The sequence below is a fragment of the Genypterus blacodes genome, unplaced genomic scaffold, assembly GCF_046128005.1.
Source record: "Genypterus blacodes isolate CSIRO-AG114 ecotype Tasmania unplaced genomic scaffold, CSIRO-AGI_Gbla_v1 ptg000039l_1, whole genome shotgun sequence".
NCBI classification, from domain to species: Eukaryota; Metazoa; Chordata; class Actinopteri; order Ophidiiformes; family Ophidiidae; genus Genypterus; species Genypterus blacodes.
In genome coordinates, this window is record NW_027466852.1 from 8,063,353 (window position 1) to 8,090,792 (window position 27,440).

At 46.9% G+C, this 27,440-nt stretch overlaps 53 non-coding genes and 8 pseudogenes across 53 annotated transcripts; all 61 read left to right on the forward strand.

Annotated features, from left to right (window-relative positions):
* The first annotated feature begins 35 nt into the window (after positions 1-35).
* On the forward strand, positions 36-154 carry LOC142998814 (5S ribosomal RNA). The gene has a single exon (XR_012963105.1). It is a non-coding gene; the product is annotated as a 5S ribosomal RNA (ribosomal RNA).
* A 245-nt stretch (positions 155-399) lies between these two features.
* Positions 400-518, forward strand: LOC142998957 (5S ribosomal RNA). Its single transcript, XR_012963241.1, has one exon. It is a non-coding gene; the product is annotated as a 5S ribosomal RNA (ribosomal RNA).
* A 460-nt stretch (positions 519-978) lies between these two features.
* LOC142997468 (5S ribosomal RNA) lies at positions 979-1,097 on the forward strand. The gene has a single exon (XR_012962192.1). It is a non-coding gene; the product is annotated as a 5S ribosomal RNA (ribosomal RNA).
* A 241-nt stretch (positions 1,098-1,338) lies between these two features.
* LOC142998894 (5S ribosomal RNA) lies at positions 1,339-1,457 on the forward strand. Its single transcript, XR_012963181.1, has one exon. It is a non-coding gene; the product is annotated as a 5S ribosomal RNA (ribosomal RNA).
* Positions 1,458-1,702: 245 nt separating this feature from the next.
* Positions 1,703-1,821, forward strand: LOC142997599 (5S ribosomal RNA). Its single transcript, XR_012962317.1, has one exon. It is a non-coding gene; the product is annotated as a 5S ribosomal RNA (ribosomal RNA).
* Positions 1,822-2,066: 245 nt separating this feature from the next.
* On the forward strand, positions 2,067-2,185 carry LOC142997853 (5S ribosomal RNA). Its single transcript, XR_012962561.1, has one exon. It is a non-coding gene; the product is annotated as a 5S ribosomal RNA (ribosomal RNA).
* A 241-nt stretch (positions 2,186-2,426) lies between these two features.
* Positions 2,427-2,545, forward strand: LOC142997811 (5S ribosomal RNA). Its single transcript, XR_012962519.1, has one exon. It is a non-coding gene; the product is annotated as a 5S ribosomal RNA (ribosomal RNA).
* A 454-nt stretch (positions 2,546-2,999) lies between these two features.
* On the forward strand, positions 3,000-3,118 carry LOC142997469 (5S ribosomal RNA). The gene has a single exon (XR_012962193.1). It is a non-coding gene; the product is annotated as a 5S ribosomal RNA (ribosomal RNA).
* A 454-nt stretch (positions 3,119-3,572) lies between these two features.
* Positions 3,573-3,691, forward strand: LOC142997470 (5S ribosomal RNA). Its single transcript, XR_012962194.1, has one exon. It is a non-coding gene; the product is annotated as a 5S ribosomal RNA (ribosomal RNA).
* A 241-nt stretch (positions 3,692-3,932) lies between these two features.
* On the forward strand, positions 3,933-4,051 carry LOC142997812 (5S ribosomal RNA). Its single transcript, XR_012962520.1, has one exon. It is a non-coding gene; the product is annotated as a 5S ribosomal RNA (ribosomal RNA).
* Positions 4,052-4,496: 445 nt separating this feature from the next.
* Positions 4,497-4,615, forward strand: LOC142997211 (5S ribosomal RNA). The gene has a single exon (XR_012961945.1). It is a non-coding gene; the product is annotated as a 5S ribosomal RNA (ribosomal RNA).
* Positions 4,616-5,066: 451 nt separating this feature from the next.
* LOC142998748 (5S ribosomal RNA) lies at positions 5,067-5,185 on the forward strand. The gene has a single exon (XR_012963044.1). It is a non-coding gene; the product is annotated as a 5S ribosomal RNA (ribosomal RNA).
* Positions 5,186-5,430: 245 nt separating this feature from the next.
* LOC142997813 (5S ribosomal RNA) lies at positions 5,431-5,549 on the forward strand. The gene has a single exon (XR_012962521.1). It is a non-coding gene; the product is annotated as a 5S ribosomal RNA (ribosomal RNA).
* A 460-nt stretch (positions 5,550-6,009) lies between these two features.
* LOC142997969 (5S ribosomal RNA) lies at positions 6,010-6,128 on the forward strand. Its single transcript, XR_012962671.1, has one exon. It is a non-coding gene; the product is annotated as a 5S ribosomal RNA (ribosomal RNA).
* Positions 6,129-6,373: 245 nt separating this feature from the next.
* LOC142998958 (5S ribosomal RNA) lies at positions 6,374-6,492 on the forward strand. The gene has a single exon (XR_012963242.1). It is a non-coding gene; the product is annotated as a 5S ribosomal RNA (ribosomal RNA).
* A 460-nt stretch (positions 6,493-6,952) lies between these two features.
* Positions 6,953-7,071, forward strand: LOC142997407 (5S ribosomal RNA). Its single transcript, XR_012962133.1, has one exon. It is a non-coding gene; the product is annotated as a 5S ribosomal RNA (ribosomal RNA).
* A 245-nt stretch (positions 7,072-7,316) lies between these two features.
* Positions 7,317-7,425, forward strand: LOC142998379 (5S ribosomal RNA; annotated as a pseudogene).
* Positions 7,426-7,860: 435 nt separating this feature from the next.
* On the forward strand, positions 7,861-7,979 carry LOC142997897 (5S ribosomal RNA). Its single transcript, XR_012962602.1, has one exon. It is a non-coding gene; the product is annotated as a 5S ribosomal RNA (ribosomal RNA).
* Positions 7,980-8,224: 245 nt separating this feature from the next.
* LOC142997411 (5S ribosomal RNA) lies at positions 8,225-8,343 on the forward strand. The gene has a single exon (XR_012962137.1). It is a non-coding gene; the product is annotated as a 5S ribosomal RNA (ribosomal RNA).
* Positions 8,344-8,588: 245 nt separating this feature from the next.
* On the forward strand, positions 8,589-8,707 carry LOC142998119 (5S ribosomal RNA; annotated as a pseudogene).
* Positions 8,708-8,952: 245 nt separating this feature from the next.
* Positions 8,953-9,071, forward strand: LOC142997715 (5S ribosomal RNA). The gene has a single exon (XR_012962427.1). It is a non-coding gene; the product is annotated as a 5S ribosomal RNA (ribosomal RNA).
* Positions 9,072-9,316: 245 nt separating this feature from the next.
* LOC142998816 (5S ribosomal RNA) lies at positions 9,317-9,435 on the forward strand. The gene has a single exon (XR_012963107.1). It is a non-coding gene; the product is annotated as a 5S ribosomal RNA (ribosomal RNA).
* Positions 9,436-9,880: 445 nt separating this feature from the next.
* LOC142997390 (5S ribosomal RNA) lies at positions 9,881-9,999 on the forward strand. The gene has a single exon (XR_012962117.1). It is a non-coding gene; the product is annotated as a 5S ribosomal RNA (ribosomal RNA).
* A 241-nt stretch (positions 10,000-10,240) lies between these two features.
* LOC142997198 (5S ribosomal RNA) lies at positions 10,241-10,359 on the forward strand. The gene has a single exon (XR_012961932.1). It is a non-coding gene; the product is annotated as a 5S ribosomal RNA (ribosomal RNA).
* A 445-nt stretch (positions 10,360-10,804) lies between these two features.
* LOC142998064 (5S ribosomal RNA) lies at positions 10,805-10,923 on the forward strand (annotated as a pseudogene).
* A 245-nt stretch (positions 10,924-11,168) lies between these two features.
* On the forward strand, positions 11,169-11,287 carry LOC142997758 (5S ribosomal RNA). Its single transcript, XR_012962468.1, has one exon. It is a non-coding gene; the product is annotated as a 5S ribosomal RNA (ribosomal RNA).
* A 245-nt stretch (positions 11,288-11,532) lies between these two features.
* Positions 11,533-11,651, forward strand: LOC142997372 (5S ribosomal RNA). Its single transcript, XR_012962100.1, has one exon. It is a non-coding gene; the product is annotated as a 5S ribosomal RNA (ribosomal RNA).
* A 472-nt stretch (positions 11,652-12,123) lies between these two features.
* LOC142997373 (5S ribosomal RNA) lies at positions 12,124-12,242 on the forward strand. The gene has a single exon (XR_012962101.1). It is a non-coding gene; the product is annotated as a 5S ribosomal RNA (ribosomal RNA).
* A 466-nt stretch (positions 12,243-12,708) lies between these two features.
* Positions 12,709-12,827, forward strand: LOC142997672 (5S ribosomal RNA). Its single transcript, XR_012962387.1, has one exon. It is a non-coding gene; the product is annotated as a 5S ribosomal RNA (ribosomal RNA).
* Positions 12,828-13,072: 245 nt separating this feature from the next.
* Positions 13,073-13,191, forward strand: LOC142998959 (5S ribosomal RNA). The gene has a single exon (XR_012963243.1). It is a non-coding gene; the product is annotated as a 5S ribosomal RNA (ribosomal RNA).
* A 245-nt stretch (positions 13,192-13,436) lies between these two features.
* LOC142997932 (5S ribosomal RNA) lies at positions 13,437-13,555 on the forward strand. The gene has a single exon (XR_012962634.1). It is a non-coding gene; the product is annotated as a 5S ribosomal RNA (ribosomal RNA).
* A 460-nt stretch (positions 13,556-14,015) lies between these two features.
* On the forward strand, positions 14,016-14,134 carry LOC142997654 (5S ribosomal RNA). The gene has a single exon (XR_012962369.1). It is a non-coding gene; the product is annotated as a 5S ribosomal RNA (ribosomal RNA).
* Positions 14,135-14,579: 445 nt separating this feature from the next.
* LOC142997863 (5S ribosomal RNA) lies at positions 14,580-14,698 on the forward strand. The gene has a single exon (XR_012962570.1). It is a non-coding gene; the product is annotated as a 5S ribosomal RNA (ribosomal RNA).
* Positions 14,699-14,943: 245 nt separating this feature from the next.
* Positions 14,944-15,062, forward strand: LOC142997309 (5S ribosomal RNA). The gene has a single exon (XR_012962040.1). It is a non-coding gene; the product is annotated as a 5S ribosomal RNA (ribosomal RNA).
* Positions 15,063-15,522: 460 nt separating this feature from the next.
* Positions 15,523-15,641, forward strand: LOC142997401 (5S ribosomal RNA). Its single transcript, XR_012962127.1, has one exon. It is a non-coding gene; the product is annotated as a 5S ribosomal RNA (ribosomal RNA).
* Positions 15,642-15,886: 245 nt separating this feature from the next.
* On the forward strand, positions 15,887-16,005 carry LOC142997648 (5S ribosomal RNA). Its single transcript, XR_012962364.1, has one exon. It is a non-coding gene; the product is annotated as a 5S ribosomal RNA (ribosomal RNA).
* Positions 16,006-16,465: 460 nt separating this feature from the next.
* LOC142997402 (5S ribosomal RNA) lies at positions 16,466-16,584 on the forward strand. Its single transcript, XR_012962128.1, has one exon. It is a non-coding gene; the product is annotated as a 5S ribosomal RNA (ribosomal RNA).
* A 245-nt stretch (positions 16,585-16,829) lies between these two features.
* On the forward strand, positions 16,830-16,948 carry LOC142998960 (5S ribosomal RNA). Its single transcript, XR_012963244.1, has one exon. It is a non-coding gene; the product is annotated as a 5S ribosomal RNA (ribosomal RNA).
* A 245-nt stretch (positions 16,949-17,193) lies between these two features.
* Positions 17,194-17,312, forward strand: LOC142997651 (5S ribosomal RNA). The gene has a single exon (XR_012962367.1). It is a non-coding gene; the product is annotated as a 5S ribosomal RNA (ribosomal RNA).
* Positions 17,313-17,757: 445 nt separating this feature from the next.
* Positions 17,758-17,876, forward strand: LOC142998690 (5S ribosomal RNA). Its single transcript, XR_012962988.1, has one exon. It is a non-coding gene; the product is annotated as a 5S ribosomal RNA (ribosomal RNA).
* A 245-nt stretch (positions 17,877-18,121) lies between these two features.
* LOC142998199 (5S ribosomal RNA) lies at positions 18,122-18,240 on the forward strand (annotated as a pseudogene).
* A 245-nt stretch (positions 18,241-18,485) lies between these two features.
* On the forward strand, positions 18,486-18,604 carry LOC142997374 (5S ribosomal RNA). Its single transcript, XR_012962102.1, has one exon. It is a non-coding gene; the product is annotated as a 5S ribosomal RNA (ribosomal RNA).
* A 460-nt stretch (positions 18,605-19,064) lies between these two features.
* Positions 19,065-19,183, forward strand: LOC142997478 (5S ribosomal RNA). The gene has a single exon (XR_012962202.1). It is a non-coding gene; the product is annotated as a 5S ribosomal RNA (ribosomal RNA).
* Positions 19,184-19,428: 245 nt separating this feature from the next.
* On the forward strand, positions 19,429-19,547 carry LOC142998257 (5S ribosomal RNA; annotated as a pseudogene).
* Positions 19,548-19,992: 445 nt separating this feature from the next.
* Positions 19,993-20,111, forward strand: LOC142997895 (5S ribosomal RNA). Its single transcript, XR_012962600.1, has one exon. It is a non-coding gene; the product is annotated as a 5S ribosomal RNA (ribosomal RNA).
* Positions 20,112-20,356: 245 nt separating this feature from the next.
* LOC142998010 (5S ribosomal RNA) lies at positions 20,357-20,475 on the forward strand (annotated as a pseudogene).
* Positions 20,476-20,720: 245 nt separating this feature from the next.
* Positions 20,721-20,839, forward strand: LOC142997580 (5S ribosomal RNA). The gene has a single exon (XR_012962299.1). It is a non-coding gene; the product is annotated as a 5S ribosomal RNA (ribosomal RNA).
* A 245-nt stretch (positions 20,840-21,084) lies between these two features.
* LOC142997980 (5S ribosomal RNA) lies at positions 21,085-21,203 on the forward strand. Its single transcript, XR_012962682.1, has one exon. It is a non-coding gene; the product is annotated as a 5S ribosomal RNA (ribosomal RNA).
* A 445-nt stretch (positions 21,204-21,648) lies between these two features.
* Positions 21,649-21,767, forward strand: LOC142998845 (5S ribosomal RNA). The gene has a single exon (XR_012963134.1). It is a non-coding gene; the product is annotated as a 5S ribosomal RNA (ribosomal RNA).
* Positions 21,768-22,227: 460 nt separating this feature from the next.
* LOC142997236 (5S ribosomal RNA) lies at positions 22,228-22,346 on the forward strand. The gene has a single exon (XR_012961970.1). It is a non-coding gene; the product is annotated as a 5S ribosomal RNA (ribosomal RNA).
* A 460-nt stretch (positions 22,347-22,806) lies between these two features.
* Positions 22,807-22,925, forward strand: LOC142997919 (5S ribosomal RNA). Its single transcript, XR_012962622.1, has one exon. It is a non-coding gene; the product is annotated as a 5S ribosomal RNA (ribosomal RNA).
* A 245-nt stretch (positions 22,926-23,170) lies between these two features.
* On the forward strand, positions 23,171-23,289 carry LOC142998011 (5S ribosomal RNA; annotated as a pseudogene).
* Positions 23,290-23,534: 245 nt separating this feature from the next.
* On the forward strand, positions 23,535-23,653 carry LOC142997581 (5S ribosomal RNA). The gene has a single exon (XR_012962300.1). It is a non-coding gene; the product is annotated as a 5S ribosomal RNA (ribosomal RNA).
* Positions 23,654-23,898: 245 nt separating this feature from the next.
* Positions 23,899-24,017, forward strand: LOC142997981 (5S ribosomal RNA). Its single transcript, XR_012962683.1, has one exon. It is a non-coding gene; the product is annotated as a 5S ribosomal RNA (ribosomal RNA).
* Positions 24,018-24,462: 445 nt separating this feature from the next.
* On the forward strand, positions 24,463-24,581 carry LOC142998846 (5S ribosomal RNA). Its single transcript, XR_012963135.1, has one exon. It is a non-coding gene; the product is annotated as a 5S ribosomal RNA (ribosomal RNA).
* Positions 24,582-25,041: 460 nt separating this feature from the next.
* On the forward strand, positions 25,042-25,160 carry LOC142997237 (5S ribosomal RNA). The gene has a single exon (XR_012961971.1). It is a non-coding gene; the product is annotated as a 5S ribosomal RNA (ribosomal RNA).
* A 461-nt stretch (positions 25,161-25,621) lies between these two features.
* Positions 25,622-25,740, forward strand: LOC142997727 (5S ribosomal RNA). The gene has a single exon (XR_012962439.1). It is a non-coding gene; the product is annotated as a 5S ribosomal RNA (ribosomal RNA).
* Positions 25,741-25,985: 245 nt separating this feature from the next.
* Positions 25,986-26,104, forward strand: LOC142998012 (5S ribosomal RNA; annotated as a pseudogene).
* Positions 26,105-26,349: 245 nt separating this feature from the next.
* On the forward strand, positions 26,350-26,468 carry LOC142997582 (5S ribosomal RNA). The gene has a single exon (XR_012962301.1). It is a non-coding gene; the product is annotated as a 5S ribosomal RNA (ribosomal RNA).
* Positions 26,469-26,713: 245 nt separating this feature from the next.
* LOC142997982 (5S ribosomal RNA) lies at positions 26,714-26,832 on the forward strand. Its single transcript, XR_012962684.1, has one exon. It is a non-coding gene; the product is annotated as a 5S ribosomal RNA (ribosomal RNA).
* A 460-nt stretch (positions 26,833-27,292) lies between these two features.
* On the forward strand, positions 27,293-27,411 carry LOC142997755 (5S ribosomal RNA). The gene has a single exon (XR_012962466.1). It is a non-coding gene; the product is annotated as a 5S ribosomal RNA (ribosomal RNA).
* Positions 27,412-27,440: the final 29 nt, after the last annotated feature.

The window sequence follows — 27,440 nt, forward strand, 5'->3', positions numbered from 1 at the left end:
CACCTATAAAGAGCCTCTGTGTGGCTGCTCTCCTCGTTTACGGCCATACCACTCTGAACACGCCTGATCTCGTCTGATCTCGGAAGCTAAGCAGCGTCGGGCCAGGTTAGTACTTGGATGGGAGACCGCCTGGGAATACCCGGTGCCGTAAGCATTTTGGCCCTCTGAGCAGCAGGCCTCACCTGGTCCTCCTCCCTCATGTTTCACTCCCTCTGTCAACACGCAATTTCCCTCGGGAGAATAAAGTTGTATCTTATCTTATCTGAAATGTTAGTGTTCTTCTGATGAAGGCATCATGTAAATTGTGATATACATGAACTTGAGTGTAGTCATGCGTACACGGTGACTTGAACTGGGTCTGTCTCACCTATAAAGAGCCTCTGTGTGGCTCCTCTCCTCGTTTACGGCCAGACCACTCTGAACACGCCCGATCTCGTCTGATCTCGGAAGCTAAGCAGCGTCGGGCCAGGTTAGTACTTGGATGGGAGACCGCCTGGGAATACCCGGTGCCGTAAGCATTTTGGCCGTCTGAGCAGCAGGCCTCACCTGGTCCTCCTCCCTCATGTTTCACTCCCTCTGTCAACACCCAATGTCCCTCAGGTGAATAAAGTTGTATCTTATCTTATCTTATATGAAAGCATACATTCAGAAAATGAGTATTGCACATGGGCATAATATGAGATGATTGAATGCACATGAGGAGTGAAGTACACGAGCCACTGTGTGACGATGATGATGATGATGATGATGATGATGAGGATAAAAGTGAGCGCCAGAGATGTAAGTGGTCCCTCTGTATGTTCTATGTGATGATTATCAGTTTCATTAGGTAAGACTTCATTATCCAGAAATGTGTGTTTCTGATGAAGGCATCATGTAAATTGTGATATACATGAACTTGAGTGTAGTCATGTGTACACGGTGACTTGAACTGGGTCTGTCTCACCTATAAAGAGCCTCTGTGTGGCTTCTCTCCTCGTTTACGTCCATACCACTCTGAACACGCCCGATCTCGTCTGATCTCGGAAGCTAATCAGCGTCGGGCCAGGTTAGTACTTGGATGGGAGACCGCCTGGGAATACCCGGTGCCGTAAGCATTTTGGCCCTCTGAGCAGCAGGCCTCACCTGGTCCTCCTCCCTCATGTTTCACTCCCTCTGTCAACACGCAATTTCCCTCGGGAGAATAAAGTTGTATCTTATCTTATCTGAAATGTTTGTTTATGATGAAGGCATCATGTAAATTGTGATATACATGAACTTGAGTGTAGTCAAGTGTACACGGTGACTTGAACTGGGTCTGTCTCACCTATAAAGAGCCTCTGTGTGGCTGCTCTCCTCGTTTACGGCCATACCACTCTGAACACGCCCGATCTCGTCTGATCTCGGAAGCTAATCAGCGTCGGGCCAGGTTAGTACTTGGATGGGAGACCGCCTGGGAATACCCGGTGCCGTAAGCATTTTGGCCCTCTGAGCAGCAGGCCTCACCTGGTCCTCCTCCCTCATGTTTCACTCCCTCTGTGAACACGCAATTTCCCTCGGGAGAACAAAGTTGTATCTTATCTTATCTGAAATGTTAGTGTTCTTCTGATGAAGGCATCATGTAAATTGTGATATACATAAACTTGAGTGTAGTCATGTGTACACGGTGACTTGAACTGGGTCTGTCTCACCTATGAAGAGCCTCTGTGTGGCTGCTCTCCACGTTTACGGCCAGACCACTCTGAACACGCCCGATCTCGTCTGATCTCGGAAGCTAATCAGCGTCGGGCCAGTTTAGTACTTGGATGGGAGACCGCCTGGGAATACCCGGTGCCGTAAGCATTTTGGCCGTCTGAGCAGCAGGCCTCACCTGGTCCTCCTCCCTCATGTTTCACTCCCTCTGTGAACACGCAATTTCCCTCGGGATAACAAAGTTGTATCTTATCTTATCTGAAATGTTAGTGTTCTTCTGATGAAGGCATCATGTAAATTGTGATATACATGAACTTGAGTGTAGTCATGCGTACACGGTGACTTGAACTGGGTCTGTCTCACCTATAAAGAGCCTCTGTGTGGCTTCTCTCCTCCTTTACGTCCATACCACTCTGAACACGCCCGATCTCGTCTGATCTCGGAAGCTAATCAGCGTCGGGCCAGGTTAGTACTTGGATGGGAGACCGCCTGGGAATACCCGGTGCCGTAAGCATTTTGGCCCTCTGAGCTGCAGGCCTCACCTGGTCCTCCTCCCTCATGTTTCACTCCCTCTGTCAACACGCAATTTCCCTCGGGAGAATAAAGTTGTATCTTATCTTATCTGAAATGTGTGTTTTTGATGAAGGCATCATGTCAATTGTGATATACATGAACTTGAGTGTAGTCATGTGTACAAAGTGACTTGAACTGGGTCTGTCTCACCTATAAAGAGCCTCTGTGTGGCTGCTCTCCTCGTTTACGGCCATACCACTCTGAACACGCCCGATCTCGTCTGATCTCGGAAGCTAAGCAGCGTCGGGCCAGGTTAGTACTTGGATTGGAGACCGCCTGGGAATACCCGGTGCAGTAAGCATTTTGGCCCTCTGAGCAGCAGGCCTCACCTGGTCCTCCTCCCTCATGTTTCACTCCCTCTGTCAACACCCAATGTCCCTCAGGAGAATAAAGTTGTATCTTATCTTATCTTATATGAAAGCATACATTCAGAAAATGAGTATTGCACATGGGCATAATATGAGATGATTGAATGCACATGAGGAGTGAAGTACACGAGCCACTGTGTGACGATGATGATGATGATGATGATGAGGATAAAAGTGAGCGCCAGAGATGTAAGTGGTCCCTCTGTATGTTCTATGTGATGATTATCAGTTTCATTAGGTAAGACTTCATTATCCAGAAATGTGTGTTTCTGATGAAGGCATCATGTAAATTGTGATATACATGAACTTGAGTGTAGTCATGTGTACACGGTGACTTGAACTGGGTCTGTCTCACCTATAAAGAGCCTCTGTGTGGCTTCTCTCCTCGTTTACGTCCATACCACTCTGAACACGCCCGATCTCGTCTGATCTCGGAAGCTAATCAGCGTCGGGCCAGGTTAGTACTTGGATGGGAGACCGCCTGGGAATACCCGGTGCCGTAAGCATTTTGGCCGTCTGAGCAGCAGGCCTCACCTGGTCCTCCTCCCTCATGTTTCACTCCCTCTGTCAACACCCAATGTCCCTCAGGAGAATAAAGTTGTATCTTATCTTATCTTATATGAAAGCATACATTCAGAAAATGAGTATTGCACATGGGCATAATATGAGATGATTGAATGCACATGAGGAGTGAAGTACACGAGCCACTGTGTGACGATGATGATGATGATGATGATGAGGATAAAAGTGAGCGCCAGAGATGTAAGTGGTCCCTCTGTATGTTCTATGTGATGATTATCAGTTTCATTAGGTAAGACTTCATTATCCAGAAATGTGTGTTTCTGATGAAGGCATCATGTAAATTGTGATATACATGAACTTGAGTGTAGTCATGTGTACACGGTGACTTGAACTGGGTCTGTCTCACCTATAAAGAGCCTCTGTGTGGCTTCTCTCCTCGTTTACGTCCATACCACTCTGAACACGCCCGATCTCGTCTGATCTCGGAAGCTAATCAGCGTCGGGCCAGGTTAGTACTTGGATGGGAGACCGCCTGGGAATACCCGGTGCCGTAAGCATTTTGGCCCTCTGAGCTGCAGGCCTCACCTGGTCCTCCTCCCTCATGTTTCACTCCCTCTGTGAACACGCAATTTCCCTCGGGAGAATAAAGTTGTATCTTATCTTATCTGAAATGTGTATTTATGATGAAGGCATCATGTAAATTGTGATATACATGAACTTGAGTGTAGTCATGTGTACAAAGTGACTTGAACTGGGTCTGTCTCACCTATAAAGAGCCTCTGTGTGGCTGCTCTCCTCGTTTACGGCCATACCACTCTGAACACGCCCGATCTCGTCTGATCTCGGAAGCTAAGCAGCGTCGGGCCAGGTTAGTACTTGGATTGGAGACCGCCTGGGAATACCCGGTGCAGTAAGCATTTTGGCCCTCTGAGCAGCAGGCCTCACCTGGTCCTCCTCCCTCATGTTTCACTCCCTCTGTCAACACCCAATGTCCCTCAGGAGAATAAAGTTGTATCTTATCTTATCTTATATGAAATCATACATTCAGAAAATGAGTATTGCACATGGGCATAATATGAGATGATTGAATGCACATGAGGAGTGAAGTACACGAGCCACTGTGTGACAATGATGATGATGAGGATGAAAGTGAGCGTCAGACATGTAAGTGGTCCCTCTGTATGTTCTATGTGATGATTATCAGTTTCATTAGGTAAGACTTCATTATCCAGAAATGTGTGTTTCTGATAAAGGCATCATGTAAATTGTGATATACATGAACTTGAGTGTAGTCATGTGTACACGGTGACTTGAACTGGGTCTGTCTCACCTATAAAGAGCCTCTGTGTGGCTGCTCTCCTCGTTTACGGCAATACCACTCTGAACACGCCCGATCTCGTCTGATCTCGGAAGCTAAGCAGCGTCGGGCCAGGTTAGTACTTGGATGGGAGACCGCCTGGGAATAACCGGTGCCGTAAGCATTTCGGCCCTCTGAGCAGCAGGCCTCACCTGGTCCTCCTCCCTCATGTTTCACTCCCTCTGTCAACACCCAATTTCCCTCAGCATAATAAAGTTGTATCTTATCTTATCTTATATGAAAGCATACATTCAGAAAATGAGTATTGCACATGGGCATAATATGAGATGATTGAATGCACATGAGGAGTGAAGTACACGAGCCACTGTGTGACGATGATGATGATGATGATGAGGATGAAAGTGAGCGCCAGAGATGTAAGTGGTCCCTCTGTATGTTCTATGTGATGATTATCAGTTTCATTAGGTAAGACTTCATTATCCAGAAATGTGTGTTTCTGATAAAGGCATCATGTAAATTGTGATATACATGAACTTGAGTGTAGTCATGTGTACACGGTGACTTGAACTGGGTCTGTCTCACCTATAAAGAGCCTCTGTGTGGCTGCTCTCCTCGTTTACGGCCATACCACTCTGAACACGCCCGATCTCGTCTGATCTCGGAAGCTAAGCAGCGTTGGGCCAGGTTAGTACTTGGATGGGAGACCGCCTGGGAATAACCGGTGCCGTAAGCATTTCGGCCCTCTGAGCAGCAGGCCTCACCTGGTCCTCCTCCCTCATGTTTCACTCCCTCTGTCAACACGCAATTTCCCTCGGGAGAATAAAGTTGTATCTTATCTTATCTGAAATGTTAGTGTTCTTCTGATGAAGGCAACATGTAAATTGTGATATACATGAACTTGAGTGTAGTCATGTGTACAAAGTGACTTGAACTGGGTCTGTCTCACCTATAAAGAGCCTCTGTGTGGCTGCTCTCCTCGTTTACGGCCATACCACTCTGAACACGCCCGATCTCGTCTGATCTCGGAAGCTAAGCAGCGTCGGGCCAGGTTAGTACTTGGATTGGAGACCGCCTGGGAATACCCGGTGCAGTAAGCATTTTGGCCCTCTGAGCAGCAGGCCTCACGTGGTCCTCCTCCCTCATGTTTCACTCCCTCTGTCAACACCCAATGTCCCTCAGGAGAATAAAGTTGTATCTTATCTTATCTTATATGAAATCATACATTCAGAAAATGAGTATTGCACATGGGCATAATATGAGATGATTGAATGCACATGAGGAGTGAAGTACACGAGCCACTGTGTGACGATGATGATGATGATGATCATGATGATGAGGATGAAAGTGAGCGCCAGAGATGTAAGTGGTCCCTCTGTATGTTCTATGTGATGATTATCAGTTTCATTAGGTAAGACTTCATTATCCAGAAATGTGTGTTTCTGATAAAGGCATCATGTAAATTGTGATATACATGAACTTGAGTGTAGTCATGTGTACACGGTGACTTGAACTGGGTCTGTCTCACCTATAAAGAGCCTCTGTGTGGCTGCTCTCCTCGTTTACGGCCATACCACTCTGAACATGCCCGATCTCGTCTGATCTCGGAAGCTAATCAGCGTCGGGCCAGGTTCGTACTTGGATGGGAGACCGCCTGGGAATACCCGGTGCAGTAAGCATTTTGGCCGTCTGAGCAGCAGGCCTCACCTGGTCCTCCTCCCTCATGTTTCACTCCCTCTGTGAACACGCAATTTCCCTCGGGAGAATAAAGTTGTATCTTATCTTATCTGAAATGTTAGTGTTCTTCTGATGAAGGCATCATGTAAATTGTGATATACATGAACTTGAGTGTAGTCATGCGTACACGGTGACTTGAACTGGGTCTGTCTCACCTATAAAGAGCCTCTGTGTGGCTCCTCTCCTCGTTTACGGCCAGACCACTCTGAACACGCCCGATCTCGTCTGATCTCGGAAGCTAAGCAGCGTCGGGCCAGGTTAGTACTTGGATGGGAGACCGCCTGGGAATACCCGGTGCCGTAAGCATTTTGGCCCTCTGAGCAGCAGGCCTCACCTGGTCCTCCTCCCTCATGTTTCACTCCCTCTGTCAACACCCAATGTCCCTCAGGAAAATAAAGTTGTATCTTATCTTATCTTATATGAAAGCATACATTCAGAAAATGAGTATTGCACATGGGCATAATATGAGATAATTGAATGCACATGAGGAGTGAAGTACACGAGCCACTGTGTGACGATGATGATGATGATGATGATGATGATGAGGATGAAAGTGAGCGCCAGAGATGTAAGTGGTCCCTCTGTATGTTCTATGTGATGATTATCAGTTTCATTAGGTAAGACTTCATTATCCAGAAATGTGTGTTTCTGATGAAGGCATCATGTAAATTGTGATATACATGAACTTGAGTGTAGTCATGTGTACACAGTGACTTGAACTGGGTCTGTCTCACCTAAAAAGAGCCTCTGTGTGGCTGCTCGCCTCGTTTACGGCCATACCACTCTGAACATGCCCGATCTCGTCTGATCTCGGAAGCTAAGCAGCGTCGGGCCAGGTTAGTACTTGGATGGGAGACCGCCTGGGAATACCCGGTGCAGTAAGCATTTTGGCCCTCTGAGCAGCAGGCCTCAACTGGTCCTCCTCCCTCATGTTTCACTCCCTCTGTGAACACGCAATTTCCCTCGGGAGAATAAAGTTGTACGTTATCTTATCTGAAATGTTAGTGTTCTTCTGATGAAGGCATCATGTAAATTGTGATATACATGAACTTGAGTGTAGTCATGCGTACACGGTGACTTGGACTGGGTCTGTCTCACCTATAAAGAGCCTCTGTGTGGCTCCTCTCCTCGTTTACGGCCATACCACTCTGAACAGGCCTGATCTCGGAAGCTAAGCAGCATGGGGCCAGGTTAGTACTTGGATGGGAGACCGCCTGGGAATACCCGGTGCCGTAAGCATTTTGGCCCTCTGAGCAGCAGGCCTCACCTGGTCCTCCTCTCTCATGTTTCACTCCCTCTGTTAACACCCAATGTCCCTCAGGAAAATAAAGTTGTATCTTATATGAAAGCATACATTCAGAAAATGAGTATTGCACATGGGCATAATATGAGATGATTGAATGCACATGAGGAGTGAAGTACACGAGCCACTGTGTGACAATGATGATGATGAGGATGAAAGTGAGCGCCAGAGATGTAAGTGGTCCCTCTGTATGTTCTATGTGATGATTATCAGTTTCATTAGGTAAGACTTCATTATCCAGAAATGTGTGTTTCTGATGAAGGCATCATGTAAATTGTGATATACATGAACTTGAGTGTAGTCATGTGTACACAGTGACTTGAACCGGGTCTGTCTCACCTATAAAGAGCCTCTGTGTGGCTGCTCTCCTCGTTTACGGCCATACCACTCTGAACGCGCCTGATCTCGTCTGATCTCGGAAGCTAAGCAGCGTCGGGCCAGGTTAGTACTTGGATGGGAGACCGCCTGGGATTACCCGGTGCAGTAAGCATTTTGGCCCTCTGAGCAGCAGGCCTCACCTGGTCCTCCTCCCTCATGTTTCACTCCCTCTGTGAACACGCAATTTCCCTCGGGAGGATAAAGTTGTATCTTATCTTATCTGAAATGTTAGTGTTCTTCTCATGAAGGCATCATGTAAATTGTGATATACATGAACTTGAGTGTAGTCATGCGTAAACAGTGACTTGAACTGGGTCTGTCTCACCTATAAAGAGCCTCTGTGTGGCTGCTCTACTCGTTTACGGCCATACCACTCTGAACATGCCCGATCTCGTCTGATCTCGGAAGCTAAGCAGTGTCGGGCCAGGTTAGTACTTGGATGGGAGACCACCTGGGAGTACCCGGTGCAGTAAGCATTTTGGCCCTCTGAGCAGCAGGCCTCACCTGGTCCTCCTCCCTCATGTTTCACTCCCTCTGTGAACACGCTATTTCCCTCGGGAGAACAAAGTTGTATCTTATCTTATCTGAAATGTTAGTGTTCTTCTGATGAAGGCATCATGTAAATTGTGATATACATGAACTTGAGTGTAGTCATGCGTACACGGTGACTTGAACTTGGTCTGTCTCACCTATAAAGAGCCTCTGTGTGGCTCCTCTCCTCGTTTACGGCCAGACCACTCTGAACACGCCCGATCTCGTCTGATCTCGGAAGCTAAGCAGCGTCGGGCCAGGTTAGTACTTGGATGGTAGACCGCCTGGGAATACCCTGTGCAGTAAGCATTTTGGCCCTCTGAGCAGCAGGCCTCACCTGGTCCTCCTCCCTCATGTTTCACTCCCTCTGTGAACACGCAATTTCCCTCGGGAGAACAAAGTTGTATCTTATCTTATCTGAAATGTTAGTGTTCTTCTGATGAAGGCATCATGTAAATTGTGATATACATGAACTTGAGTGTAGTCATGTGTACACGGTGACTTGAACTGGGTCTGTCTCACCTATAAAGAGCCTCTGTGTGGCTGCTCTCCTCGTTTACGGCCATACCACTCTGAACACGCCCGATCTCTTCTGATCTCAGAAGCTAAGCAGCGTCGGGCCAGGTTAGTACTTGGATGGGAGACCGCCTGGGAATACCTGGTGCAGTAAGCATTTTGGCCCTCTGAGCAGCAGGCCTCACCTGGTCCTCCTCCCTCATGTTTCACTCCCTCTGTGAACACGCAATTTCCCTCGGGAGAACAAAGCTGTATCTTATTTTATCTGAAATGTTAGTGTTCTTCTGATGAAGGCATCATGTAAATTGTGATATACATGAACTTGAGTGTAGTCATGCGTACACGGTGAGTTGAACTGGGTCTGTCTCACCTATAAAGAGCCTCTGTGTGGCTGCTCTCCTCGTTTACGGCCATACCACTCTGAACACGCCTGATCTCGTCTGATCTCGGAAGCTAAGCAGCGTCGGGCCAGGTTAGTACTTGGATGGGAGACCGCCTGGGAATACCCGGTGCCGTAAGCATTTTGGCCCTCTGAGCAGCAGGCCTCACCTGGTCCTCCTCCCTCATGTTTCACTCCCTCTGTCAACACCCAATGTCCCTCAGGAAAATAAAGTTGTATCTTATCTTATCTTATATGAAAGCATACATTCAGAAAATGAGTATTGCACGTGCTCATAATATGAGAAGATTGAATGCACATGAGAAGTGAAGAACATGAGCCACTGTGTGACAATAATGATGATGAGGATAAAAGTGAGCGTCAGAGATGTAAGTGGTCCCTCTGTATGTTCTATGTGATGATTATCAGTTTCATTAGGTAAGACTTCATTATCCAGAAATGTGTGTTTCTGATGAAGGCATCATGTAAATTGTGATATACATGAACTTGAGTGTAGTCATGTGTACACGGTGACTTGAACTGGGTCTGTCTCACCTATAAAGAGCCTCTGTGTGGCTTCTCTCCTCGTTTACGTCCATACCACTCTGAACACGCCCGATCTCGTCTGATCTCGGAAGCTAATCAGCGTCGGGCCAGGTTAGTACTTGGATGGGAGACCGCCTGGGAATACCGGGTGCCGTAAGCTTTTTGGCCCTCTGAGCAGCAGGCCTCACCTGGTCCTCCTCCCTCATGTTTCACTCCCTCTGTCAACACGCAATTTCCCTCGGGAGAATAAAGTTGTATCTTATCTTATCTGAAATGTGTGTTTATGATGAAGGCATCATGTCAATTGTGATATACATGAACTTGAGTGTAGTTATGTGTACACGGTGACTTGAACTGGGTCTGTCTTACCTATAAAGAGCCTCTGAGTGGCTGCTTTCCTCGTTTACGGCCATACCACTCTGAACACGCCCGATCTCGTCTGATCTCGGAAGCTAAGCAGCGTCGGGCCAGGTTAGTACTTGGATGGGAGACCGCCTGGGAATACCCGGTGCAGTAAGCATTTTGGCCCTCTGAGCAGCAGGCCTCACCTGGTCCTCCTCCCTCATGTTTCACTCCCTCTGTCAACACCCAATGTCCCTCAGGAGAATAAAGTTGTATCTTATCTTATCTTATATGAAATCATACATTCAGAAAATGAGTATTGCACATGGGCATAATATGAGATGATTGAATGCACATGAGGAGTGAAGTACACGAGCCACTGTGTGACAATGATGATGATGAGGATGAAAGTGAGCGTCAGAGATGTAAGTGGTCCCTCTGTATGTTCTATGTGATGATTATCAGTTTCATTAGGTAAGACTTCATTATCCAGAATTGTGTGTTTCTGATAAAGGCATCATGTAAATTGTGATATACATGAACTTGAGTGTAGTCATGTGTACACGGTGACTTGAACTGGGTCTGTCTCACCTATAAAGAGCCTCTGTGTGGCTGCCTTCCTCGTTTGCGGCCATACCACTCTGAAACCGCCCGATCTCGTCTGATCTCGTAAGCTAAGCAGCGTCGGGCCAGGTTAGTACTTGGATGGGAGACCGCCTGGGAATACCCGGCGCAGTAAGCATTTTGGCCCTCTGAGCAGCAGGCCTCACCTGGTCCGCCTCCCTCATGTTTCACTCCCTCTGTGAACACGCAATTTCTCTCGGGAGAACAAAGTTGTATCTTATCTTATCTGAAATGTTAGTGTTCTTCTGATGAAGGCATCATGTAAATTGTGATATACATGAACTTGAGTGTAGTCATGTGTACACGGTGACTTGAACTGGGTCTGTCTCACCTATAAAGAGCCTCTGTGTGGCTGCTCTCCTCGTTTAAGGCCATACCACTCTGAACACGCCCGATCTCGTCTGATCTCGGAAGCTAAGCAGCGTCGGGCCAGGTTAGTACTTGGATGGGAGACCGCCTGGGAATACCCGGTGCAGTAAGCATTTTGGCCCTCTGAGCAGCAGGCCTCACCTGGTCCTCCTCCCTCATGTTTCACTCCCTCTGTGAACACGCAATTTCCCTCGGGAGAATAAAGTTGTATCTTATCTTATCTGAAATGTTAGTGTTCTTCTGAAGAAGGCATCATGTAAATTGTGATAGACATGAACTTGAGTGTAGTCATGCGTACACGGTGACTTGAACTGGGTCTGTCTCACCTATAAAGAGCCTCTGTGTGGCTCCTCTCCTCGTTTACGGCCATACCACTCTGAACACGCCTGATCTCGTCTGATCTCGGAAGCTAAGCAGCATCGGGCCAGGTTAGTACTTGGATGGGAGACCCCCTGGGAATACCCGGTGCCGTAAGCATTTTGGCCCTCTGAGCAGCAGGCCTCACCTGGTCCTCCTCCCTCATGTTTCACTCCCTCTGTCAACACCCAATGTCCCTCAGGAGAATAAAGTTGTATCTTATCTTATCTTATATGAAAGCATACATTCAGAAAATGAGTATTGCACATGGGCATAATATGAGATGATTGAATGCACATGAGGAGTGAAGTACACGAGCCACTGTGTGACGATGATGATGATGATGATGATGATGATGATGATGATGATGAGGATAAAAGTGAGCGCCAGAGATGTAAGTGGTCCCTCTGTATGTTCTATGTGATGATTATCAGTTTCATTAGGTAAGACTTCATTATCCAGAAATGTGTGTTTCTGATGAAGGCATCATGTAAATTGTGATATACATGAACTTGAGTGTAGTCATGTGTACACGGTGACTTGAACTGGGTCTGTCTCACCTATAAAGAGCCTCTGTGTGGCTCCTCTCCTCGTTTACGGCCATACCACTCTGAACACGCCTGATCTCGTCTGATCTCGGAAGCTAAGCAGCATCGGGCCAGGTTAGTACTTGGATGGGAGACCCCCTGGGAATACCCGGTGCCGTAAGCATTTTGGCCCTCTGAGCAGCAGGCCTCACCTGGTCCTCCTCCCTCATGTTTCACTCCCTCTGTCAACACCCAATGTCCCTCAGGAGAATAAAGTTGTATCTTATCTTATCTTATATGAAAGCATACATTCAGAAAATGAGTATTGCACATGGGCATAATATGAGATGATTGAATGCACATGAGGAGTGAAGTACACGAGCCACTGTGTGACGATGATGATGATGATGATGATGATGATGATGATGAGGATAAAAGTGAGCGCCAGAGATGTAAGTGGTCCCTCTGTATGTTCTATGTGATGATTATCAGTTTCATTAGGTAAGACTTCATTATCCAGAAATGTGTGTTTCTGATGAAGGCATCATGTAAATTGTGATATACATGAACTTGAGTGTAGTCAAGTGTACACGGTGACTTGAACTGGGTCTGTCTCACCTATAAAGAGCCTCTGTGTGGCTTCTCTCCTCGTTTACGTCCATACCACTCTGAACACGCCCGATCTCGTCTGATCTCGGAAGCTAATCAGCGTCGGGCCAGGTTAGTACTTGGATGGGAGACCGCCTTGGAATACCTGGTGCCGTAAGCATTTTGGCCCTCTGAGCAGCAGGCCTCACCTGGTCCTCCTCCCTCATGTTTCACTCCCTCTGTCAACACGCAATTTCCCTCGGGAGAATAAAGTTGTATCTTATCTTATCTGAAATGTTAGTGTTCTTCTGATGAAGGCATCATGTAAATTGTGATATACATGAACTTGAGTGTAGTCATGCGTACACGGTGACTTGAACTGGGTCTGTCTCACCTATAAAGAGCCTCTGTGTGGCTCCTCTCCTCGTTTACGGCCAGACCACTCTGAACACGCCCGATCTCGTCTGATCTCGGAAGCTAAGCAGCGTCGGGCCAGGTTAGTACTTGGATGGGAGACCGCCTGGGAATACCCGGTGCCGTAAGCATTTTGGCCGTCTGAGCAGCAGGCCTCACCTGGTCCTCCTCCCTCATGTTTCACTCCCTCTGTGAACACGCAATTTCCTTCGGGAGAAAAAAGTTGTATCTTATCTTATCTGAAATGTTAGTGTTCTTCTGATGAAGGCATCATGTAAATTGTGATATACATGAACTTGAGTGTAGTTATGTGTACACGGTGACTTGAACTGGGTCTGTCTCACCTATAAAGAGCCTCTGTGTGGCTCCTCTCCTCGTTTACGGCCATACCACTCTGAACATGCCTGATCTTGTCTGATCTCGGAAGCTAAGCAGCATCGGGCCAGGTTAGTACTTGGATGGGAGACCCCCTGGGAATACCCGGTGCCGTAAGCATTTTGGCCCTCTGAGCAGCAGGCCTCACCTGGTCCTCCTCCCTCATGTTTCACTCCCTCTGTCAACACCCAATGTCCCTCAGGAGAATAAAGTTGTATCTTATCTTATCTTATATGAAAGCATACATTCAGAAAATGAGTATTGCACATGGGCATAATATGAGATGATTGAATGCACATGAGGAGTGAAGTACACGAGCCACTGTGTGACGATGATGATGATGATGATGATGATGATGAGGATAATAGTGAGCGCCAGAGATGTAAGTGGTCCCTCTGTATGTTCTATGTGATGATTATCAGTTTCATTAGGTAAGACTTCATTATCCAGAAATGTGTGTTTCTGATGAAGGCATCATGTAAATTGTGATATACATGAACTTGAGTGTAGTCATGTGTACACTGTGACTTGAACTGGGTCTGTCTCACCTATAAAGAGCCTCTGTGTGGCTTCTCTCCTCGTTTACGTCCATACCACTCTGAACACGCCCGATCTCGTGTGATCTCGGAAGCTAATCAGCGTCGGGCCAGGTTAGTACTTGGATGGGAGACCGCCTGGGAATACCTGGTGCCGTAAGCATTTTGGCCCTCTGAGCAGCAGGCCTCACCTGGTCCTCCTCCCTCATGTTTCACTCCGTCTGTCAACACGCAATTTCCCTCGGGAGAATAAAGTTGTATCTTATCTTATCTTATATGAAATCATACATTCAGAAAATGAGTATTGCACATGGGCATAATATGAGATGATTGAATGCACATGAGGAGTGAAGTACACGAGCCACTGTGTGACAATGATGATGATGAGGATGAAAGTGAGCGTCAGAGATGTAAGTGGTCCCTCTGTATGTTCTATGTGATGATTATCAGTTTCATTAGGTAAGACTTCATTATCCAGAAATGTGTGTTTCTGATAAAGGCATCATGTAAATTGTGATATACATGAACTTGAGTGTAGTCATGTGTACACGGTGACTTGAACTGGGTCTGTCTCACCTATAAAGAGCCTCTGTGTGGCTGCTCTCCTCGTTTACGGCCATACCACTCTGAACACGCCCGATCTCGTCTGATCTCGGAAGCTAAGCAGCGTCGGGCCAGATTAGTACTTGGATGGGAGACGGCCTGGGAATACCCGGTGCAGTAAGCATTTTGGCCCTCTGAGCAGCAGGCCTCACCTGGTCCTCCTCCCTCATGTTTCACTCCCTCTGTGAACACGCAATTTCCCTCGGGAGAACAAAGTTGTATCTTATCTTATCTGAAATGTTAGTGTTCTTCTGATGAAGGCATCATGTAAATTGTGATATACATGAACTTGAGTGTAGTCATGTGTACACGGTGACTTGAACTGGGTCTGTCTCACCTATAAAGAGCCTCTGTGTGGCTGCTCTCCTCGTTTACGGCCATACCACTCTGAACACGCCCGATCTCGTCTGATCTCGGAAGCTAATCAGCGTCGGGCCAGGTTAGTACTTGGATGGGAGACCGCCTGGGAATAACCGGTGCCGTAAGCATTTTGGCCCTCTGAGCAGCAGGCCTTACCTGGTCCTCCTCCCTCATGTTTCACTCCCTCTGTCAACACCCAATGTCCCTCATGAGAATAAAGTTGTATCTTATCTTATCTTACATGAAAGCATACATTCAGAAAATGAGTATTGCACATGGGCATAATATGAGATGATTGAATGCACATGAGGAGTGAAGTACACGAGCCACTGTGTGACGATGATGATGATGATGATGATGATGATGAGGATGAAAGTGAGAGACAGAGATGTAAGTGGTCCCTCTGTATGTTCTATGTGATGATTATCAGTTTCAATAGGTAAGACTTCATTTTCCAGAAATGTGTGTTTCTGATAAAGGCATCATGTAAATTGTGATATACATGAACTTGAGTGTAGTCATGTGTACACGGTGACTTGAACTGGGTCTGTCTCACCTATAAAGAGCCTCTGTGTGGCTGCTCTCCTCGTTTACGGCCATACCACTCTGAACATGCCCGATCTCGTCTGATCTCGGAAGCTAATCAGCGTCGGGCCAGGTTAGTACTTGAATGGGAGACCGCCTGGGAATACCCGGTGCCGTAAGCATTTTGGCCCTCTGAGCAGCAGGCCTCACCTGGTCCTCCTCCCTCATGTTTCACTCCCTCTGTAAACACGCAATTTCCCTCGGGAGAACAAAGTTGTATCTTATCTTATCTGAAATGTTAGTGTTCTTCTGATGAAGGCATCATGTAAATTGTGATATACATGAACTTGAGTGTAGTCATGTGTACACGGTGACTTGAACTGGGTCTGTCTCACCTATAAAGAGCCTCTGTGTGGCTCCTCTCCTCGTTTACGGCCATACCACTCTGAACACGCCCGATCTCGTCTGATCTTGGAAGCTAATCAGCGTCGGGCCAGGTTAGTACTTGGATGGGAGACCGCCTGGGAATAACCGGTGCCGTAAGCATTTTGGCCCTCTGAGCAGCAGGCCTTACCTGGTCCTCCTCCCTCATGTTTCACTCCCTCTGTCAACACCCAATGTCCCTCATGAGAATAAAGTTGTATCTTATCTTATCTTATATGAAAGCATACATTCAGAAAATGAGTATTGCACATGGGCATAATATGAGATGATTGAATGCACATGAGGAGTGAGGTACACGAGCCACTGTGTGACGATGATGATGATGATGATGATGATGATGAGGATGAAAGTGAGCGACAGAGATGTAAGTGGTCCCTCTGTATGTTCTATGTGATGATTATCAGTTTCAATAGGTAAGACTTCATTTTCCAGAAATGTGTGTTTCTGATAAAGGCATCATGTAAATTGTGATATACATGAACTTGAGTGTAGTCATGTGTACACGGTGACTTGAACTGGGTCTGTCTCACCTATAAAGAGCCTCTGTGTGGCTGCTCTCCTCGTTTACGGCCATACCACTCTGAACATGCCCGATCTCGTCTGATCTCGGAAGCTAATCAGCGTCGGGCCAGGTTAGTACTTGAATGGGAGACCGCCTGGGAATACCCGGTGCCGTAAGCATTTTGGCCCTCTGAGCAGCAGGCCTCACCTGGTCCTCCTCCCTCATGTTTCACTCCCTCTGTCAACACGCAATTTCCCTCGGGAGAATAAAGTTGTATCTTATCTTATCTGAAATGTTAGTGTTCTTCTGATGAAGGCATCATGTAAATTGTGATATACATGAACTTGAGTGTAGTCATGCGTAAACAGTGACTTGAACTGGGTCTGTCTCACCTATAAAGAGCCTCTGTGTGGCTCCTCTCCTCGTTTACGGCCAGACCACTCTGAACACGCCCGATCTCGTCTGATCTCGGAAGCTAAGCAGCGTCGGGCCAGGTTAGTACTTGGATGGGAGACCGCCTGGGAATACCCGGTGCCGTAAGCATTTTGGCCGTCTGAGCAGCAGGCCTCACCTGGTCCTCCTCCCTCATGTTTCACTCCCTCTGTGAACACGCAATTTCCTTCGGGAGAAAAAAGTTGTATCTTATCTTATCTGAAATGTTAGTGTTCTTCTGATGAAGGCATCATGTAAATTGTGATATACATGAACTTGAGTGTAGTTATGTGTACACGGTGACTTGAACTGGGTCTGTCTTACCTATAAAGAGCCTCTGAGTGGCTGCTTTCCTCGTTTACGGCCATACCACTCTGAACACGCCCGATCTCGTCTGATCTCGGAAGCTAAGCAGCGTCAGGCCAGGTTAGTACTTGGATGGGAGACCGCCTGGGAATACCCGGTGCAGTAAGCATTTTGGCCCTCTGAGCAGCAGGCCTCACCTGGTCCTCCTCCCTCATGTTTCACTCCCTCTGTCAACACCCAATGTCCCTCAGGAGAATAAAGTTGTATCTTATCTTATCTTATATGAAATCATACATTCAGAAAATGAGTATTGCACGTGGGCATAATATGAGATGATTGAATGCACATGAGGAGTGAAGTACACGAGCCACTGTGTGACAATGATGATGATGAGGATGAAAGTGAGCGTCAGAGATGTAAGTGGTCCCTCTGTATGTTCTATGTGATGATTATCAGTTTCATTAGGTAAGACTTCATTATCCAGAAATGTGTGTTTCTGATAAAGTCATCATGTAAATTGTGATATACATGAACTTGAGTGTAGTCATGTGTACACGGTGACTTGAACTGGGTCTGTCTCACCTATAAAGAGCCTCTGTGTGGCTGCTCTCCTCGTTTACGGCCATACCACTCTGAACACGCCCGATCTCGTCTGATCTCGGAAGCTAAGCAGCGTCGGGCCAGGTTAGTACTTGGATGGGAGACCGCCTGGGAATACCCGGTGCCGTAAGCATTTTGGCCCTCTGAGCAGCAGGCCTCACCTGGTCCTCCTCCCTCATGTTTCACTCTCTCTGTGAACACGCAATTTCCCTCGGGAGAACAAAGTTGTATCTTATCTTATCTGAAATGTTAGTGTTCTTCTGATAAAGGCATCATGTAAATTGTGATATACATGAACTTGAGTGTAGTCATGTGTACAAAGTGACTTGAACTGGGTCTGTCTCACCTATAAAGAGCCTCTGTGTGGCTCCTCTACTCGTTTACGGCCAGACCACTCTGAACATGCCCGATCTCGTCTGATCTCGGAAGCTAATCAGCTTCGGGCCAGGTTAGTACTTGGATGGGAGACCGCCTGGGAATACCCGGTGCAGTAAGCATTTTGGCCCTCTGAGCAGCAGGCCTCACCTGGTCCTCCTCCCTCATGTTTCACTCCCTCTGTGAACACGCAATTTCCCTCGGGAGAATAAAGTTGTATCTTATCTTATCTGAAATGTTAGTGTTCCTCTGATGAAGGCATCATGTAAATTGTGATACACAGGAACTTGAGTGTAGTCATGCGTACACGGTGACTTGAACTGGGTCTGTCTCACCTACAAAGAGCCTCTGTGTGGCTCCTCTCCTCGTTTACGGCCATACCACTCTGAACACGCCTGATCTCGTCTGATCTCGGAAGCTAAGCAGCATCGGGCCAGGTTAGTACTTGGATGGGAGACCCCCTGGGAATACCCGGTGCCGTAAGCATTTTGGCCCTCTGAGCAGCAGGCCTCACCTGGTCCTCCTCCCTCATGTTTCACTCCCTCTGTCAACACCCAATGTCCCTCAGGAGAATAAAGTTGTACCTTATCTTATCTTATATGAAAGCATACATTCAGAAAATGAGTATTGCACATGGGCATAATATGAGATGATTGAAAGCACATGAGGAGTGAAGTACACGAGCCACTGTGTGACGATGATGATGATGATGATGATGATGATGAGGATAAAAGTGAGCGCCAGAGATGTAAGTGGTCCCTCTGTATGTTCTATGTGATGATTATCAGTTTCATTAGGTAAGACTTCATTATCCAGAAATGTGTGTTTCTGATGAAGGCGTCATGTAAATTGTGATATACATGAACTTGAGTGTAGTCATGTGTACACGGTGACTTGAACTGGGTCTGTCTCACCTATAAAGAGCCTCTGTGTGGCTTCTCTCCTCGTTTACGTCCATACCACTCTGAACACGCCCGATCTCGTCTGATCTCGGAAGCTAATCAGCGTCGGGCCAGGTTAGTACTTGGATGGGAGACCGCCTGGGAATACCGGGTGCCGTAAGCATTTTGGCCCTCTGAGCAGCAGGCCTCACCTGGTCCTCCTCCCTCATGTTTCACTCCCTCTGTCAACACGCAATTTCCCTCGGGAGAATAAAGTTGTATCTTATCTTATCTGAAATGTTAGTGTTCTTCTGATGAAGGCATCATGTAAATTGTGATATACATGAACTTGAGTGTAGTTATGTGTACACGGTGACTTGAACTGGGTCTGTCTTACCTATAAAGAGCCTCTGAGTGGCTGCTTTCCTCGTTTACGGCCATACCACTCTGAACACGCCCGATCTCGTCTGATCTCGGAAGCTTAGCAGCATCAGGCCAGGTTAGTACTTCGATGGGAAACCGCCTGGGAATACCCGGTGCCGTACGCATTTTGGCCCTCTGACCAGCAGGCCTCACCTGGTCCTCCTCTCTCATGTTTCACTCCCTCTGTTAACACCCAATGTCCCTCAGGAAAATAAAGTTGTATCTTATCTTATCTTATATGAAAGCATACATTCAGAAAATGAGTATTGCACATGGGCATAATATGAGATGATTGAATGCCCATGAGGAGTGAAGTACACGAGCCACTATGTGACAATGATGATGATGAGGATGAAAGTGAGCGTCAGAGATGTAAGTGGTCCCTCTGTATGTTCTATGTGATGATTATCAGTTTCATTAGGTAAGACTTCATTATCCAGAAATGTGTGTTTCTGATGAAGGCATCATGTAAATTGTGATATACATGAACTTGAGTGTAGTCATGTGTACACCGTGACTTGAACTGGGTCTGTCTCACCTAAAAAGAGCCTCTGTGTGGCTGCTCTCCTAGTTTACGGCCATACCACTCTGAACCCGCCCAATCTCGTCTGATCTCGGAAGCTAAGCAGCGTCGGGCCAGGTTAGTACTTGGATGGGAGACCGCCTGGGAATACCCGGTGCAGTAAGCATTTTGGCCCTCTGAGCAGCAGGCCTCACCTTGTCCTCCTCCCTCATGTTTCACTCCCTCTGTGAACACGCAATTTCCCTCGGGAGAATAAAGTTGTATCTTATCTAATCTGAAATGTTAGTGTTCTTCTCATGAAGGCATCATGTAAATTGTGATATACATGAACTTGAGTGTAGTCATGCGTAAACAGTGACTTGAACTGGGTCTGTCTCACCTATAAAGAGCCTCTGTGTGGCTGCTCTTCTCGTTTACGGCCATACCACTCTGAACACGCTGGATCTCGTCTGATCTCGGACGCTAAGCAGTGTCGGGCCAGGTTAGTACTTGGATGGGAGACCGCCTGGGAATACCCGGTGCAGTAAGCATTTTGGCCCTCTGAGCAGCAGGCCTCACCTGGTCCTCCTCCCTCATGTTTCACTCCCTCTGTCAACACGCAATTTCCTTCGGGAGAACAAAGTTGTATCTTATCTTATCTGAAATGTTAGTGTTCTTCTGATGAAGGCATCATGTAAATTGTGATATACATGAACTTGAGTGTAGTCATGTGTACATGGTGACTTGAACTGGGTCTGTCTCACCTATAAAGAGCCTCTGAGTGGCTGCTTTCCTCGTTTAAGGCCATACCACTCTGAACACGCCCGATCTCGTCTGATCTCGGAAGCTAATCAGCGTCGGGCCAGGTTAGTACTTGGATGGGAGACCGCCTGGGAATACCCGGTGCCGTAAGCATTTTGGCCCTCTGAGCAGCAGGCCTCACCTGGTCCTCCTCCCTCATGTTTCACTCCCTCTGTCAACACGCAATTTCCCTCGGGAGAATAAAGTTGTATCTTATCTTATCTGAAATGTTAGTGTTCTTCTGATGAAGGCAACATGTAAATTGTGATATACATGAACTTGAGTGTAGTCATGTGTACAAAGTGACTTGAACTGGGTCTGTCTCACCTATAAAGAGCCTCTGTGTGGCTGCTCTCCTCGTTTACGGCCATACCACTCTGAACACGCCTGATCTCGTCTGATCTCGGAAGCTAAGCAGCGTCGGGCCAGGTTAGTACTTGGATTGGAGACCGCCTGGGAATACCCGGTGCAGTAAGCATTTTGGCCCTCTGAGCAGCAGGCCTCACGTGGTCCTCCTCCCTCATGTTTCACTCCCTCTGTCAACACCCAATGTCCCTCAGGAGAATAAAGTTGTATCTTATCTTATCTTATATGAAATCATACATTCAGAAAATGAGTATTGCACATGGGCATAATATGAGATGATTGAATGCACATGAGGAGTGAAGTACACGAGCCACTGTGTGACAATGATGATGATGAGGATGAAAGTGAGCGTCAGAGATGTAAGTGGTCCCTCTGTATGTTCTATGTGATGATTATCAGTTTCATTAGGTAAGACTTCATTATCCAGAAATGTGTGTTTCTGATAAAGGCATCATGTAAATTGTGATATACATGAACTTGAGTGTAGTCATGTGTACACGGTGACTTGAACTGGGTCTGTCTCACCTATAAAGAGCCTCTGTGTGGCTGCTCTCCTCGTTTACGGCCATACCACTCTGAACACGCCCGATCTCGTCTGATCTCGGAAGCTAAGCAGCGTCGGGCCAGGTTAGTACTTGGATGGGAGACCGCCTGGGAATAACCGGTGCCGTAAGCATTTTGGCCCTCTGAGCAGCAGGCCTCACCTGGTCCTCCTCCCTCATGTTTCACTCCCTCTGTCAACACCCAATGTCCCTCAGCATAATAAAGTTGTATCTTATCTTATCTTATATGAAAGCATACATTCAGAAAATGAGTATTGCACATGGGCATAATATGAGATGATTGAATGCACATGAGGAGTGAAGTACACGAGCCACTGTGTGACGATGATGATGATGATGATCATGATGATGAGGATGAAAGTGAGCGCCAGAGATGTAAGTGGTCCCTCTGTATGTTCTATGTGATGATTATCAGTTTCATTAGGTAAGACTTCATCATCCAGAAATGTGTGTTTCTGATAAAGGCATCATGTAAATTGTGATATACATGAACTTGAGTGTAGTCATGTGTACACGGTGACTTGAACTGGGTCTGTCTCACCTATAAAGAGCCTCTGTGTGGCTGCTCTCCTCGTTTACGGCCATACCACTCTGAACATGCCCGATCTCGTCTGATCTCGGAAGCTAATCAGCGTCGGGCCAGGTTAGTACTTGGATGGGAGACCGCCTGGGAATACCCGGTGCCGTAAGCATTTCGGCCCTCTGAGCAGCAGGCCTCACCTGGTCCTCCTCCCTCATGTTTCACTCCCTCTGTCAACACCCAATGTCCCTCAGCATAATAAAGTTGTATCTTATCTTATCTTATATGAAAGCATACATTCAGAAAATGAGTATTGCACATGGGCATAATATGAGATGATTGAATGCACATGAGGAGTGAAGTACACGAGCCACTGTGTGACGATGATGATGATGATGATCATGATGATGAGGATGAAAGTGAGCGCCAGAGATGTAAGTGGTCCCTCTGTATGTTCTATGTGATGATTATCAGTTTCATTAGGTAAGACTTCATTATCCAGAAATGTGTGTTTCTGATAAAGGCATCATGTAAATTGTGATATACATGAACTTGAGTGTAGTCATGTGTACACGGTGACTTGAACTGGGTCTGTCTCAACTATAAAGAGCCTCTGTGTGGCTGCTCTCCTCGTTTACGGCCATACCACTCTGAACACGCCCAATCTCGTCTGATCTCGGAAGCTAAGCAGCGTCGGGCCAGGTTAGTACTTGGATGGGAGACTGCCTGGGAATACCCGGTGCAGTAAGCTTTTTGGCCCTCTGAGCAGCAGGCCTCACCTTGTCCTCCTCCCTCATGTTTCACTCCCTCTGTGAACACGCAATTTCCCTCGGGAGAATAAAGTTGTATCTTATCTAATCTGAAATGTTAGTGTTCTTCTCATGAAGGCATCATGTAAATTGTGATATACATGAACTTGAGTGTAGTCATGCGTAAACAGTGACTTGAACTGGGTCTGTCTCACCTATAAAGAGCCTTTGTGTGGCTGCTCTTCTCGTTTACGGCCATACCACTCTGAACACGCTGGATCTCGTCTGATCTCGGACGCTAAGCAGTGTCGGGCCAGGTTAGTACTTGGATGGGAGACCGCCTGGGAATACCCGGTGCAGTAAGCATTTTGGCCCTCTGAGCAGCAGGCCTCAGCTGGTCCTCCTCCCTCATGTTTCACTCCCTCTGTCAACACGCAATTTCCCTCGGGAGAACAAAGTTGTATCTTATCTTATCTGAAATGTTAGTGTTCTTCTGATGAAGGCATCATGTAAATTGTGATATACATGAACTTGAGTGTAGTCATGTGTACATGGTGACTTGAACTGGGTCTGTCTCACCTATAAAGAGCCTCTGAGTGGCTGCTTTCCTCGTTTAAGGCCATACCACTCTGAACACGCCCGATCTCGTCTGATCTCGGAAGCTAATCAGCGTCGGGCCAGGTTAGTACTTGGATGGGAGACCGCCTGGGAATACCCGGTGCCGTAAGCATTTTGGCCCTCTGAGCAGCAGGCCTCACCTGGTCCTCCTCCCTCATGTTTCACTCCCTCTGTCAACACGCAATTTCCCTCGGGAGAATAAAGTTGTATCTTATCTTATCTGAAATGTTAGTGTTCTTCTGATGAAGGCAACATGTAAATTGTGATATACATGAACTTGAGTGTAGTCATGTGTACAAAGTGACTTGAACTGGGTCTGTCTCACCTATAAAGAGCCTCTGTGTGGCTGCTCTCCTCGTTTACGGCCATACCACTCTGAACACGCCTGATCTCGTCTGATCTCGGAAGCTAAGCAGCGTCGGGCCAGGTTAGTACTTGGATTGGAGACCGCCTGGGAATACCCGGTGCAGTAAGCATTTTGGCCCTCTGAGCAGCAGGCCTCACGTGGTCCTCCTCCCTCATGTTTCACTCCCTCTGTCAACACCCAATGTCCCTCAGGAGAATAAAGTTGTATCTTATCTTATCTTATATGAAATCATACATTCAGAAAATGAGAATTGCACATGGGCATAATATGAGATGATTGAATGCACATGAGGAGTGAAGTACACGAGCCACTGTGTGACAATGATGATGATGATGATGAAAGTGAGCGTCAGAGATGTAAGTGGTCCCTCTGTATGTTCTATGTGATGATTATCAGTTTCATTAGGTAAGACTTCATTATCCAGAAATGTGTGTTTCTGATAAAGGCATCATGTAAATTGTGATATACATGAACTTGAGTGTAGTCATGTGTACACGGTGACTTGAACTGGGTCTGTCTCACCTATAAAGAGCCTCTGTGTGGCTGCTCTCCTCGTTTACGGCCATACCACTCTGAACACGCCCGATCTCGTCTGATCTCGGAAGCTAAGCAGCGTCGGGCCAGGTTAGTACTTGGATGGGAGACCGCCTGGGAATAACCGGTGCCGTAAGCATTTTGGCCCTCTGAGCAGCAGGCCTCACCTGGTCCTCCTCCCTCATGTTTCACTCCCTCTGTCAACACCCAATGTCCCTCAGCATAATAAAGTTGTATCTTATCTTATCTTATATGAAAGCATACATTCAGAAAATGAGTATTGCACATGGGCATAATATGAGATGATTGAATGCACATGAGGAGTGAAGTACACGAGCCACTGTGTGACGATGATGATGATGATGATCATGATGATGAGGATGAAAGTGAGCGCCAGAGATGTAAGTGGTCCCTCTGTATGTTCTATGTGATGATTATCAGTTTCATTAGGTAAGACTTCATCATCCAGAAATGTGTGTTTCTGATAAAGGCATCATGTAAATTGTGATATACATGAACTTGAGTGTAGTCATGTGTACACGGTGACTTGAACTGGGTCTGTCTCACCTATAAAGAGCCTCTGTGTGGCTGCTCTCCTCGTTTACGGCCATACCACTCTGAACATGCCCGATCTCGTCTGATCTCGGAAGCTAATCAGCGTCGGGCCAGGTTAGTACTTGGATGGGAGACCGCCTGGGAATACCCGGTGCCGTAAGCATTTCGGCCCTCTGAGCAGCAGGCCTCACCTGGTCCTCCTCCCTCATGTTTCACTCCCTCTGTAAAACACCCAATGTCCCTCAGCATAATAAAGTTGTATCTTATCTTATCTTATATGAAAGCATACATTCAGAAAATGAGTATTGCACATGGGCATAATATGAGATGATTGAATGCACATGAGGAGTGAAGTACACGAGCCACTGTGTGACGATGATGATGATGATGATCATGATGATGAGGATGAAAGTGAGCGCCAGAGATGTAAGTGGTCCCTCTGTATGTTCTATGTGATGATTATCAGTTTCATTAGGGAAGACTTCATTATCCAGAAATGTGTGTTTCTGATAAAGGCATCATGTAAATTGTGATATACATGAACTTGAGTGTAGTCATGTGTACACGGTGACTTGAACTGGGTCTGTCTCAACTATAAAGAGCCTCTGTGTGGCTGCTCTCCTCGTTTACGGCCATACCACTCTGAACACGCCCAATCTCGTCTGATCTCGGAAGCTAAGCAGCGTCGGGCCAGGTTAGTACTTGGATGGGAGACCGCCTGGGAATACCCGGTGCAGTAAGCATTTTGGCCCTCTGAGCAGCAGGCCTCACCTTGTCCTCCTCCCTCATGTTTCACTCCCTCTGTGAACACGCAATTTCCCTCGGGAGAATAAAGTTGTATCTTATCTAATCTGAAATGTTAGTGTTCTTCTCATGAAGGCATCATGTAAATTGTGATATACATGAACTTGAGTGTAGTCATGCGTAAACAGTGACTTGAACTGGGTCTGTCTCACCTATAAAGAGCCTTTGTGTGGCTGCTCTTCTCGTTTACGGCCATACCACTCTGAACACGCTGGATCTCGTCTGATCTCGGACGCTAAGCAGTGTCGGGCCAGGTTAGTACTTGGATGGGAGACCGCCTGGGAATACCCGGTGCAGTAAGCATTTTGGCCCTCTGAGCAGCAGGCCTCACCTGGTCCTCCTCCCTCATGTTTCACTCCCTCTGTCAACACGCAATTTCCCTCGGGAGAACAAAGTTGTATCTTATCTTATCTGAAATGTTAGTGTTCTTCTGATGAAGGCATCATGTAAATTGTGATATACATGAACTTGAGTGTAGTCATGTGTACATGGTGACTTGAACTGGGTCTGTCTCACCTATTAAGAGCCTCTGAGTGGCTGCTTTCCTCGTTTAAGGCCATACCACTCTGAACACGCCCGATCTCGTCTGATCTCGGAAGCTAATCAGCGTCGGGCCAGGTTAGTACTTGGATGGGAGACCGCCTGGGAATACCCGGTGCCGTAAGCATTTTGGCCCTCTGAGCAGCAGGCCTCACCTGGTCCTCCTCCCTCATGTTTCACTCCCTCTGTCAACACGCAATTTCCCTCGGGAGAATAAAGTTGTATCTTATCTTATCTGAAATGTTAGTGTTCTTCTGATGAAGGCAACATGTAAATTGTGATATACATGAACTTGAGTGTAGTCATGTGTACAAAGTGACTTGAACTGGGTCTGTCTCACCTATAAAGAGCCTCTGTGTGGCTGCTCTCCTCGTTTACGGCCATACCACTCTGAACACGCCTGATCTCGTCTGATCTCGGAAGCTAAGCAGCGTCGGGCCAGGTTAGTACTTGGATTGGAGACCGCCTGGGAATACCCGGTGCAGTAAGCATTTTGGCCCTCTGAGCAGCAGGCCTCACCTGGTCCTCCTCCCTCATGTTTCACTCCCTCTGTCAACACCCAATGTCCCTCAGCATAATAAAGTTGTATCTTATCTTATCTTATATGAAAGCATACATTCAGAAAATGAGTATTGCACATGGGCATAATATGAGATGATTGAATGCACATGAGGAGTGAAGTACACGAGCCACTGTGTGACGATGATGATGATGATGATCATGATGATGAGGATGAAAGTGAGCGCCAGAGATGTAAGTGGTCCCTCTGTATGTTCTATGTGATGATTATCAGTTTCATTAGGTAAGACTTCATCATCCAGAAATGTGTGTTTCTGATAAAGGCATCATGTAAATTGTGATATACATGAACTTGAGTGTAGTCATGTGTACACGGTGACTTGAACTGGGTCTGTCTCACCTATAAAGAGCCTCTGTGTGGCTGCTCTCCTCGTTTACGGCCATACCACTCTGAACATGCCCGATCTCGTCTAATCTCGGAAGCTAATCAGCGTCGGGCCAGGTTAGTACTTGGATGGGAGACCGCCTGGGAATACCCGGTGCCGTAAGCATTTCGGCCCTCTGAGCAGCAGGCCTCACC